The sequence below is a fragment of the Lycium barbarum genome, chromosome 6 (genome assembly GCF_019175385.1).
Source record: "Lycium barbarum isolate Lr01 chromosome 6, ASM1917538v2, whole genome shotgun sequence".
NCBI classification, from domain to species: Eukaryota; Viridiplantae; Streptophyta; class Magnoliopsida; order Solanales; family Solanaceae; genus Lycium; species Lycium barbarum.
The window spans coordinates 76486526-76496992 of NC_083342.1; the positions used below are offsets into that span (position 1 = coordinate 76486526).

Here is a 10467-nt window from a genome sequence, read left to right on the forward strand (position 1 = left end):
ATGACGAGGGGCACACTTCACCTTATAGTCCACCAGATCAGACTAAAGACCGATTGGCTATTGTCACGGCCCATCCCCGTGGGCCGCGACTGGCGCCCTACTTGGGCACCCAGACAGACTTACATATCCAATTATCATATCCAAATTTAGCTCAGAGTTCACAATAGTTATTTTAAACATAATTTAAATCAAAACTTGTCTTAAGCGGTCGTGCGTACCAAAATATCATATCGGAACAGATAGAAGCGGCGGAATGCACATCGCCGATCATGTGTACAAATATAAACATAAGGGCCATTTTGGCCACCATAACAGACGGACCGCATTAAGACACAGATCGTAATCAAAACAGACACATATAGGACCCTCGACCCACATATATGACTACAGGCCTCTACAATTACAAAACGAAAACATATGACGGGACAGGGCCCCGCCGTACCCCACATAGTCAAGTATACAGATACATATACGTCACAAAAAAAAATATATACCGACACATGGGCTCCGGATCGAAAGGAGCACTCTGTAATAGCAGAACATGTGGCCTACACTGGCAGATCACGAACCTCTGTACCTGCGGGCATGAAAACGCAGCCCCCGAAGAAAGGGGGTCAGTACGAAAGATGTACTGAGTATGTAAAGCATAGAGTGCAGAAGTGTAAACCATAACCGAAAACAAACAGGATACAAAAAGGGGAATACTGACCCGTATATCAAAATCTGTACCAAAAACGTATGCACATAATGCAGATAAAAATCATGCAAAGCTCAGGAACGTGGTCACCCCTCCGACGCAGGTGCCACACACAGCATAACACCGGAAGGTTCAAATCTCCGTACATCCCCGAACACACACATATCATCATAACATATCACCAGCCATATCACAGCATAACTCCAACGGAACCCGACCCTATGGCGAGGTCTCGGGAACCGTAACACAGCATACGGCCGAATTGATCATAGTGCGCACGAACCATAACCGGCCCGGGAACCGGTGAACGAAATCATAATAAGGGCACGAGCGGAGTCGTGAGCAACAATGCAATTTACATATCAAAATACTTTTGCAAACTTGACAAAATCATATGTTGACTTATTAGTCAAAATAATTCGAACAATTAATCAAAACGGGGTTCATTTCACAAAAGTATTTCCAAAACGATAATTATGGTTCAAAATATAATTTAGGATATCGTGGCAATCAAAACATTATTTTACAATAGCCAAGTTCATAAACAAAAGTCTTTTGCCGACGTTATACAAAAATGAGCCTTATAGGGCAACCGAAAGAGTCTCGGAGTTAGCGGGCCCACCTCGGGTCAAGTCGAGGTGGCGAACATGAATTACGAACATTTGGGGTCTATGAAATCATACGTGAAAGTTTCGAAGCGATTCGAATACACTTACAAAGGTTTCGGACATTAGATCACTTTTTAACACAAATGAGAGTTTTATGCTTCAATTGAATTGAATGAATAGTACCCAATTTTTAATTCGGATTTCTGAGAACAGAATGGCCTCCAGGGCTCCGATGTCGACCTAGTATACCTAGGACATGCCAAAAGAAGGAAATGGGGTAGCCTTACATACCTTTCGCGCTCCCTACGCTTGTCCAAAATCGAATCCCGTTTCGCTCAGAATCTACAAATGGTCAAAGTCACCAATTAGGAATTTCAAGACTTTAAGAATTCATTTAACTTCATATTTGTCTACCGAAATTTCGGCAGCACTTCCCCTATACATATAGCACCCCCGAGAATTCAACTCGGCCAAAATATTCACAACAACCCAACAACAACACTAATAACAATAACCATAGCTACAAAACACACAATATGGCACAACTAACCTTCTTCCCGACATAATGTCACAACCTTCATTCCAACTTCATATTTTCAAATCAATATCAACATCCTCACATTCATTACTAATTAAGACCATGACAATATAATTCGAGAGCATTTCATAACATTTCTACAAAATATTCATACGATATACAAAGTATACAACTTCCCACCAAAATCATAATTCATTCAAAACTTCTAACCTTTGACATACATATTCATAACATGCTTCCATATCCCAAATTCATCAATAATCATCATAATTTGCACCTTAACAACTCCATTTTCATAATGTCATAAAATCATACTAAAACGACATAAACTTCTACATTCCATTTCAATGCAAACTTATATCATTTCATCTTCATTTACATTGCAAGAATCACAACTAACATGTTAAATCAACATTTAATTCATTCCCATTCCATTCCCTATATCACACGGCCAACCTATACATTTCCAACTTCAACCAAATTCATTCCACTTTCATTCTCAATATGAATTTCATCCTACACACAACTAGAATATAACATAAATTCAATCCACCATAAGCATACAATGTATATATATACACGGCCATGGACCATATTCCATACCCACTTTGCAAACTCCCATGTTTTCATGAATCCTACTCATTTCCATACACTACAACACAAACAAACCTTCCTAACATAATAATATGGAATGAATTCTTACCTTTTCTCTTCAACTTCTTCAAACTTCCACTTGCCAACACAAGTGCTTTCTTGCCTTAAAAATTATACCATCTTGAAGAGCATCCTTGAGTTAGTAATATTGCTAGAAAATTATGATTTTTGGACCAAGATTAATGGACTTGGAATTTTTTTCTTTTCTCTTGGAGGGGGCCGAAACCCTCCCCCTTGTTCTTGCTCTATTGCTTTGTTTTTGCTCTCTCTTTTTCATTATGTTTCATGAATCTTCCAAGGGGTAAAGCTTCTTATATAAATTAATCACATGGCAAAAACTAATTAAAACATGGGTTGGGCCATGAAGCATGGCCGGCCACCCCTACTCTTATTGGGCCTCATTTTCATTTAATTTTTATTGAGCCCAATTAGTTACAAATCTTATTTTGTAATTCCCGAAACAAATTTCCGAAATTCCAATTTTTGCTCTTGACCTCCCCCCGTGTTTCCACACCAATATTTTTCATAAACAACACACACATATATTAATTCAATCAACATATGACCTTATTCCTTACAAATCAAAATCATTTCGAATTTTCCCGAATACACGAAAATACGGGATATAACATCCTCCCCCCCTTTAGAACATTCGTCCTCGAATGTTAGATCAGTCTTATAGGGTCTGTAAATACTTCGGGGGAGTTTCTTCTTATGAGTAGTACAATTGATACACATTCGTTTTTGAATATAATCAAGTAAGGAATTTAGATTACCGTTGGGCATAAGAGACAAGTGAGGGCACTTCTTTTTCATTCCGTCCTAAACTTCCAGGGTCATTACTTCTCCATTATTGTCTTGCCACAAGACCTTAATAGGGGGTATATATTTAGTGTGTAATCTCTACCCCTGGCGATCCAGAATAATTATAGATTGTTCTTCATCAGACAATTCCTCCGTCACTTGAATCTCTTCTACTGGAAATATTTTGGGAGGGCCACCGACGCATTCGCGAAGTATAGATACCTGAAATGCCCGATGTACCACTTCCAAATCAGATGGCAAATCTAACCCATAAGCGACATTCTTTATTCTTCAAACAATCCAATAAAGTCCGATACGTCGCGCACTGAGCTTACCCTTTTTGCCGAATTGTATTATGCCTTTCATAGGCGATCCTTTCAAAAAAAATGCTCAATTACCGACCTGGAACTCCAAGGGTCGATGTCACTTATCAGAATATGACTTCTGTCGACTCGAAGCTGCTAATTGTCTCTCTCGGATAAGTTTCACTTTATAAACGGCTTATTGGATCATATCTGGACCGATTAATTCTGTTTCGCCAGTATCGAACTAGCCGTTCAGTGACCTGAATTTTCTGCCATACAAAGCCTCATAGGGCCATTTGAATGCTAGAACAGTAGCTGTTATTACAAACAAACTCAATCAATGGCAGGTGATCATCCCAGCTACCTCTAAAATCCATAACATAGGCCCGCAACCTTTCTTCTAGAGTTTGTATAGTGTACTTGGCCTGTCTGTTACTCTGAGGTTGGAATACTGTGCTCAGACTTGCCTGAGCCTTATTCCTTCCTGGGAACAGATCTTTAGAAATTAGTCATAAACTGAGTATCTCCATCCGTGAAAATAAATATAGGAATTCTGTGGAGTCTCACCATTCCTTTAATACATATAGTCTGGCATAATCCTCAGCTGAATAAGTGGTTCTGACGGAAAGAAAATGGACTGATTTTGTCAGCCCATTAACCATACCCCATATGGAAATCATACTTCCACGGAGTGCGAGGCAAACCCGTAATGATATCCATATTAACTATCTCCCACTTCCAAATCAGAATTTCCATTCCCTGAAACAATCCACCCGGTTTCTGATGCTAAATTTTGAATTGTTGACAATTCGGGCACTGGGCAACAAGCCTTGCGATGTCCTGTCTCATACTATTCCATCAGTATAGGCATTTGAAGTCATGGTACACTTGAGTAGCTTCAGTATAAACAGAATACCGAATATTATGTGCTTCGCTCAGAATTGGCCGTTGCAGCCCTACAATGTCGGGTACACATAGTCTGCCTTCGTATAACCATACCCATCAGGTGAAACCTCGAACTGGGTCTTTTCATTGTTGAAGGTCGTCTCTCTACCATACCAAATAGACTCCTCAAACTGACACTATTTTTACCTCTCCATAATCGATGATTCCGTAACTTCTCAGACGAAAATTCCGTTATCTTCAGAACCGACCAAACGGACTCCAAGGCTAGCCGACTAATGAGTTTTACAAACCAATTCTTTGTTTCCGAATGTACGCCGGTCAATGCCGTCCATAGGTTCACGACTAAGTGCGTTTGTCACAACGTCAGCCCTTCTAGGGTGGCACAAAATATTAACGTCATAATCTTTCAATAATTCGAACCATCTTTTCTGCCGCGAATTTGGCTCCTTTTGGCTTAGAATATACTGGAGGCTCTTAGGCCTGTATAAATGTCAACGCGGACCCCATATAAGTAATGCCGCCATATCTTTAAAGCATGAATCGCCGTAGCTAATTCCAAATCATGAGTGAAATAATTTCTTCTCGTAAAGTCTGAGTTGCCGGGGAACATAGGCTATATTCGGACCATTCTCAAAGAACTACATATTTCTGTCGATGTCGAAGGCCTAAGACAGTCCTTTATCGCTTCAGTCTTCTGTCTGTCGGTTGTTTGCATGTATACTTACTTTGCTCACTCTCCTTCGTTACCCCTCTTTGGGGTTATACTTACACCATATTCGTATCTTTTCTTTCTAATCTACAACTTGGTTATCTTCGTATGAAACCTCAACAGAATCATAATTACATAGCACCCAATCTTATCCAATAGCTGACACTCAGATATCGTAATTAACATAGCAACTCACCTTTTAATAATCGTATCATTCCTCATTGGATGATTTGGCCAAGTTATTCCTTCTTTCATACCCATTCTTTATCCGTCGTTCTGTTTTTCTCGATATTTGAATTACTTGATATGCACATGATTCATCATTCTATACCATAGGTTTCCTTTGTCCTGCACTACTACATTTTAGTTTGTTTTCGCAAATAATTCTCGAGCTTTACCCGTTGACTCTTTTAGGGGTTCTGGTTAATTACGTTTCTTACGGTTCACTCTTTCTGACATTTTGGATTACCTTCCACTCAATCATTCTCTCCTCTTTCCCAACATCGTCGTATTAGAATCTTCCAATCTCAACTAGTAGCAAAATGAATATTAGTTTATTCCGTAACATCTGTGCCATACCTTTCGCTTGTCTCATAAATTCTGTTCGGTTAATGTTTTCCATATATTACAACAATGGCTATCAGGGTTCGCCACTTAATCGACACGGTCATAAATGGGGGCCCTACACACACATATATATATATCACTACCATTGCTTTTACAACACATCTTCAATCACTTATTCATTCTTACCCTAATTGCGGAGTTGCGCTGCTTTTCCTTCCCTTTTTAGCAATCTAACCCGTCTCAGCTCGTGTGGCCCCTATAAAGTTTCTAGCCATATCACACATCCTATTTCCCTTTTTGGTTACCCAGAATTTCCTATTCGTCTCTCATATCTAAGTTTGCGAAAATTTTTGCACACTTCCCAGGGGGTCACCCATCCCAGATTTGCTCTGGCCCTGACACGCTTAACCTTACAACGTTAATGCATTCAGGCACGTTAAGGCCGGTATGATTACACCGATTGCCCCGCACAGCCTTTGTCACGTAATTTAAGACAAATTGGGGTCTTAACAACTTTTCAAAACGTTCTCGTAGCGGGTCCCACCCCGGCTTAACGAGAATTCTTCTACTTTTCTGACTATATGGTTACCATGTCGCCCTTTGTAAATCCCCAATATTTACCTTCATGCATATATATACATAAATTCAGACAGCCCACGAGTTTAAATTCGTATTCCACAAATTCCATCTCCAATTAGTCGATGAAAACTGAGAAAATGCTACTGTAAGGCATTTTACGATCATCAGCCCGAGAAAACTAAAGTCCGATGAATTTCGCGAAATCTCTTAGTACATAATTCAAATAATTACCTCCACGTTTACATATATCTATATATATTTAAGCCGAGAGCGAACCGCTCAATTCTCAACTGCTTGTCATACGTTTTGTATTCTTTCAATTAGAGGAAACTTAATCGTCGGGCATTTTTGCCCTTCACATGGGCTGTGCTAAAACAAAAGGGGTTGTAACATATTTCTGGTCCCTCCAATTAAATTGCGAATTTGCTACTCGTATATGCTTTCTCGAGATAAAAATTTTCCCGATAAGGGTAATGCCTCTTACAAATGACAGGGAGGGTACCTCTTAAACTTTTAATCCACCATAATAGATTTATCATATCGGTATCGACCTTCAAGACAGGTTAAGAATTTATATCTCATTCCCTTTTCGTATTTCTAGAAAAATTTGGGCAGAGGTTCCTCTGTATTTCTTAATATCCCAAAACCTGTACACAGGATATACCAACCATGCCTCATAGGGCCAACACGTATACGTATATACATATCATATCATATCATATCACATCATAGCCACACGGGGCTAACAATTACAAATAGAAGTATACAGATGTCGAGGCTTACCTCACATGCCCAATTCAAACTGCACCTGCTACACTTTCCCGTTTATTTCTCTTTTCAATGTTCGACTTTATGTTTTAATCGTACTTCAGAATACCTTACCCAGCATACGTCTTTCATACCATTGCTTACCTGAGTACTGTGTAGCTTCCAGTATCAGCAGTCGTTGTCTTACGTCGATACCGCTATCCAGCTGCAATCAAGGGTTAGAAAGAAAGGAATTCATTTCCTACAGCTGGCTCTATCGCACGATCTAAGAATCAAAGAAAGGCAACACCCTAAATGTCCTGTAGCCTCCTGTTTATAGATGTGGTGCACAACACACCGATAAACAAGACTCTACGAGACACGGCCTGCAGACATTCCGAGGACAAACCGCTCTGATACCAATTTTGTCACGGCCCATCCCCGTGGGCCGCGACTGGCGCCCTACTTGGGCACCCAGACAGACTTACATATCCAATTATCATATCCAAATTTAGCTCAGAGTTCACAATAGTTATTTTAAACATAATTTAAATCAAAACTTGTCTTAAGCGGTCGTGCGTACCAAAATATCATATCGGAACAGATAGAAGCGGCGGAATGCACATCGCCGATCATGTGTACAAATATAAACATAAGGGCCATTTTGGCCACCATAACAGACGGACCGCATTAAGACACAGATCGTAATCAAAACAGACACATATAGGACCCTCGACCCACATATATGACTACAGGCCTCTACAATTACAAAACGAAAACATATGACGGGACAGGGCCCCGCCGTACCCCACATAGTCAAGTATACAGATACATATACGTCACAAAAAAAAATATATACCGACACATGGGCTCCGGATCGAAAGGAGCACTCTGTAATAGCAGAACATGTGGCCTACACTGGCAGATCACGAACCTCTGTACCTGCGGGCATGAAAACGCAGCCCCCGAAGAAAGGGGGTCAGTACGAAAGATGTACTGAGTATGTAAAGCATAGAGTGCAGAAGTGTAAACCATAACCGAAAACAAACAGGATACAAAAAGGGGAATACTGACCCGTATATCAAAATCTGTACCAAAAACGTATGCACATAATGCAGATAAAAATCATGCAAAGCTCAGGAACGTGGTCACCCCTCCGACGCAGGTGCCACACACAGCATAACACCGGAAGGTTCAAATCTCCGTACATCCCCGAACACACACATATCATCATAACATATCACCAGCCATATCACAGCATAACTCCAACGGAACCCGACCCTATGGCGAGGTCTCGGGAACCGTAACACAGCATACGGCCGAATTGATCATAGTGCGCACGAACCATAACCGGCCCGGGAACCGGTGAACGAAATCATAATAAGGGCACGAGCGGAGTCGTGAGCAACAATGCAATTTACATATCAAAATACTTTTGCAAACTTGACAAAATCATATGTTGACTTATTAGTCAAAATAATTCGAACAATTAATCAAAACGGGGTTCATTTCACAAAAGTATTTCCAAAACGATAATTATGGTTCAAAATATAATTTAGGATATCGTGGCAATCAAAACATTATTTTACAATAGCCAAGTTCATAAACAAAAGTCTTTTGCCGACGTTATACAAAAATGAGCCTTATAGGGCAACCGAAAGAGTCTCGGAGTTAGCGGGCCCACCTCGGGTCAAGTCGAGGTGGCGAACATGAATTACGAACATTTGGGGTCTATGAAATCATACGTGAAAGTTTCGAAGCGATTCGAATACACTTACAAAGGTTTCGGACATTAGATCACTTTTTAACACAAATGAGAGTTTTATGCTTCAATTGAATTGAATGAATAGTACCCAATTTTTAATTCGGATTTCTGAGAACAGAATGGCCTCCAGGGCTCCGATGTCGACCTAGTATACCTAGGACATGCCAAAAGAAGGAAATGGGGTAGCCTTACATACCTTTCGCGCTCCCTACGCTTGTCCAAAATCGAATCCCGTTTCGCTCAGAATCTACAAATGGTCAAAGTCACCAATTAGGAATTTCAAGACTTTAAGAATTCATTTAACTTCATATTTGTCTACCGAAATTTCGGCAGCACTTCCCCTATACATATAGCACCCCCGAGAATTCAACTCGGCCAAAATATTCACAACAACCCAACAACAACACTAATAACAATAACCATAGCTACAAAACACACAATATGGCACAACTAACCTTCTTCCCGACATAATGTCACAACCTTCATTCCAACTTCATATTTTCAAATCAATATCAACATCCTCACATTCATTACTAATTAAGACCATGACAATATAATTCGAGAGCATTTCATAACATTTCTACAAAATATTCATACGATATACAAAGTATACAACTTCCCACCAAAATCATAATTCATTCAAAACTTCTAACCTTTGACATACATATTCATAACATGCTTCCATATCCCAAATTCATCAATAATCATCATAATTTGCACCTTAACAACTCCATTTTCATAATGTCATAAAATCATACTAAAACGACATAAACTTCTACATTCCATTTCAATGCAAACTTATATCATTTCATCTTCATTTACATTGCAAGAATCACAACTAACATGTTAAATCAACATTTAATTCATTCCCATTCCATTCCCTATATCACACGGCCAACCTATACATTTCCAACTTCAACCAAATTCATTCCACTTTCATTCTCAATATGAATTTCATCCTACACACAACTAGAATATAACATAAATTCAATCCACCATAAGCATACAATGTATATATATACACGGCCATGGACCATATTCCATACCCACTTTGCAAACTCCCATGTTTTCATGAATCCTACTCATTTCCATACACTACAACACAAACAAACCTTCCTAACATAATAATATGGAATGAATTCTTACCTTTTCTCTTCAACTTCTTCAAACTTCCACTTGCCAACACAAGTGCTTTCTTGCCTTAAAAATTATACCATCTTGAAGAGCATCCTTGAGTTAGTAATATTGCTAGAAAATTATGATTTTTGGACCAAGATTAATGGACTTGGAATTTTTTTCTTTTCTCTTGGAGGGGGCCGAAACCCTCCCCCTTGTTCTTGCTCTATTGCTTTGTTTTTGCTCTCTCTTTTTCATTATGTTTCATGAATCTTCCAAGGGGTAAAGCTTCTTATATAAATTAATCACATGGCAAAAACTAATTAAAACATGGGTTGGGCCATGAAGCATGGCCGGCCACCCCTACTCTTATTGGGCCTCATTTTCATTTAATTTTTATTGAGCCCAATTAGTTACAAATCTTATTTTGTAATTCCCGAAACAAATTTCCGAAATTCCAATTTTTGCTCTT

General features: G+C 39.4%; 2 long non-coding RNA genes across 2 annotated transcripts; both read right to left on the minus strand.

Annotated features, from left to right (window-relative positions):
* Window positions 1-195: 195 nt before the first annotated feature.
* Window positions 196-2758, minus strand: LOC132599753 (uncharacterized). Its single transcript, XR_009566991.1, has 3 exons — window positions 2547-2758; window positions 1597-1647; window positions 196-577 (listed from the first exon to the last, which is right to left on the minus strand). It is a non-coding gene; the product is annotated as an uncharacterized LOC132599753 (long non-coding RNA).
* A 4916-nt stretch (window positions 2759-7674) lies between these two features.
* LOC132599754 (uncharacterized) lies at window positions 7675-10237 on the minus strand. The gene is made up of 3 exons (XR_009566992.1): window positions 10026-10237; window positions 9076-9126; window positions 7675-8056 (listed from the first exon to the last, which is right to left on the minus strand). It is a non-coding gene; the product is annotated as an uncharacterized LOC132599754 (long non-coding RNA).
* Window positions 10238-10467: the final 230 nt, after the last annotated feature.